This window comes from Silurus meridionalis, chromosome 22, assembly GCF_014805685.1.
Source record: "Silurus meridionalis isolate SWU-2019-XX chromosome 22, ASM1480568v1, whole genome shotgun sequence".
NCBI classification, from domain to species: Eukaryota; Metazoa; Chordata; class Actinopteri; order Siluriformes; family Siluridae; genus Silurus; species Silurus meridionalis.
In genome coordinates, this window is record NC_060905.1 from 6555788 (window position 1) to 6558839 (window position 3052).

Here is a 3052-nt window from a genome sequence, read left to right on the forward strand (position 1 = left end):
CTGGTCATATGCTCCCACCTTCTCCCAAAGCATCCCGGAGTCCTTTTAGTAATATCTAGGCCTGTATAATTATTCTTTGATAAAACTTAGCTAATTGGCTTTATCACAAGAAGCATAATATAACTGAAATGCAATTTTCATTCATTTCCTCCCAATTGGAGGCTAAATGTAACAGAGGCCCCTAAGGAAAGGCGCATTTAAAAATACAGAATCCGCCCTTATCACATCAACTTTCTTTTCTTTTTCTTTTATGGCCCACGGGATAGAATAAGCTGGATCTCTCCAGTGTGCAGGCTGATCATGGCAGCACTAATGATTTAATTTGCATTGCAGACCTGCAATTTGCATTGTGCCTTAATTCTGTTTAACCTGCTGTTAAAAGACAGCAATCAAGTCGGACCCTTGAGCTCGAGGCTCTGCGAATTCTTCTAAATGGGACACTGCGGCAGAAACGATTGCAGCCATAAGTGTATACATGCCAGTGTTAATGTGTTAATCATTACCCATCGTTTCATTCGGAAGTACGTAAAGACATTCAATCGAAGAGCTGAACTGAAACACAGGATGTGATTTTTGGAAAAGTTTCTCCTCGATTTGATTCATTTTCCTGCATTAGTGTGGACCAACACCATGCTGCTAAAAGTGATGCTTCTCGTGTGTTCCTTGAAAATAGTCATCAAAGGTGGCCAGCATGAAGACGACTTTCAAATAAATGCAGTAGAGCGTGTGTTCAAGGTCTTTCTAAAAAGCAAAACATCTCATAATATCTAGCATTTCCTATCATACGATTCCAAAAAATTTAATATTACGTCTATCTGGAGATATTTCTACTCATTTCGGGCTTTAAACAGTATTATTCTACTGGAAGATCATTTTTGTCCTTTTTAGGAATATTTAGAAAAATAAAATTATCTGCCAACAGAAGGAGGCAATTTCAAACTAAAAATGGCTAAAAAATAGTTTTAATATTTGGTTTATCATAAAATCATAAAAATATTTTATACCATTTTTATATTGCAAATACACTTAGAAAAAGAAAGAAAGGTAGAAAGAAAAAGGTAGAAAGAAAAAGAATAAAAAAAGAAAAATAGAAAGAAAAAGAAAGGTAGAAAGAAAAATTGTAGAAAGAAATATAGAAAGAAAAAACTAGAGAAAGAAAGTAAGAAACTTTAGTCTGGTCACCTGAATATTATTATTATTATTATTTTTTTTTTTACAGCCGAGTGAACAACTTTCTTCACATAACCAAGTGAAGTCAGAGCGCAGGACCAACCACGATACAGCGCCCTGGAGCACATGAGATTAAGGGCCTTTCTCAAGGGCCCAAGCAGTTGACAGCTTGGAGATACTGGGGTGTAAACCCCTGCCTTTCCAATCAGCAAAACTTTGTAACAATAACACTTTGTTGCGGGTCCGTTAAGACAAAAAAAAATAACACTATACTTGACAATTGTACATATAAACTGACAACACCAGTTTGGCAATGTATAAACATTTTATTTACTCTAAACACTTACAAGAACAAAAACACCAACACAGATCACTGTATATCTTTATTATACTCAGTAAGCTTTTTATTTTTATTTTTTATCTTTATTAATTTTTTTATTTAATTTTTTTTTTATTTTTAGTTGGCCAAGGCAGCAAAAATCTATCATACTGTATATTACAACATGCTGTCTACACTGCCCACACCAGGAATGGAAAGTAATATAGACACTAATTAAAAAAACCATGAAAGTATAAAAGCATCATTTTACAGCAGTTGGAATACTGACATTTAAGTAACAGCGTGTCTTACATCATTAAAATTGTTGGAGAGAATAAAGGACACAGAATGAAAAAGGAGAGGGAAGGAGAAGACCCCAATCCCTCCCCCCCACCCAAAAAAAAAAAAAAAAAAACAACCCAAACAAACAGATGCACAACAAAATTGCCTTCTGGTTTAATCATAATGTTGCAAGTGGATGTAATTTTCAGTGCTCTTTTTTTTTTTTTTTTGCACATATGAAGCGCTGTAGCAAGTACAAACGACATATTCGTAAGTGCTCATCATCTCCTGACCGGGGCAATGTCTCACGAAGCAGGTTAAACGGTAACTGGGTTTCCAACATATTAGACTGTGCATGACGGAAACGTGTCGCTGATGCATTTCGATTTGCTCACCACAGACTGCGTTCTGCTGATCCAAGTTTTCATGATCAACAATCACACGTGTTTGCGTGGAGCACGAAGGGGGCTCAGGCACTGTATTTTGCACAAAAAAATTTATGAAAATATAAAGCGATATTTAATTAACGCCACTGATAAGACCACAAGACAGGATGTGGCAGCAAAAGGCTTTTAATTCATTACAATGTGTATCATTTTGTGGGGCTTCAGAAAGGTAGAGGAGGTGTGTGTGTGTGTGTGTGTGTGTGTGTCTGTCTGTCTTCCCTTTACCTCTACCAAACTCTAAACAAGGTTTAAATACACTATGAATATACACACACTATATGGTCAAAAGTATCTGGACACTCATTTATTCTCAAAAGCATGAGCATCGTTAATGAGTTGCTGTTTTAATAAACTCCACTCTTCTAGAATTTGGACTGCGGTCGTGCAGATGCGAGATCATTTATCTACAAGAGTATAAGCGAGATCAGGCTGATGTTAGGTGAGGAGGTCTGAGGTGAGGTCATTTAGAATCAGGCCTCTGTGAAGGACACTCAAGTTCCTCGAATCAAACTTTAACACACCATTTCTTTATGGAGCTCAATCTGGGCACAGGGACACTGATGCTGGAACAGGTATCCAAAACAAATGTGTGTGTCCAACTGTGGTATCATATTAGGGAAGAATCGGGTGATGGTCAGGTGTCCACAAACTTCATATTATATAAAAAAATAAAACATCCCTAAACACACCTATTCACAATATAGTATAAACAGGTGTCCATATACTTTTGGCTATATAGTGTGCAGTCCTTAATCAAGCTGCACAACACGGTGCTTGCGAGTACCAGAGTTCACTTGTTCACCCTCGCCACGGCTATATACAAAAAGTGGCATAC

The 3052-nt window shown here is 36.9% G+C and overlaps 1 protein-coding gene across 1 annotated transcript in view; it reads right to left on the bottom strand.

Moving 5' to 3' along the window:
- Positions 1-1476: 1476 nt before the first annotated feature.
- ube2ia (ubiquitin-conjugating enzyme E2Ia) overlaps positions 1477-3052 on the bottom strand; it is an 18393-nt gene continuing 16817 nt past the window's right edge. Inside the window, exon 7 of the mRNA XM_046835129.1 lies at positions 1477-3052. This exon is cut by the window's right edge and continues 965 nt beyond it. The gene's annotated coding sequence lies outside the window, so the exon portion shown is untranslated.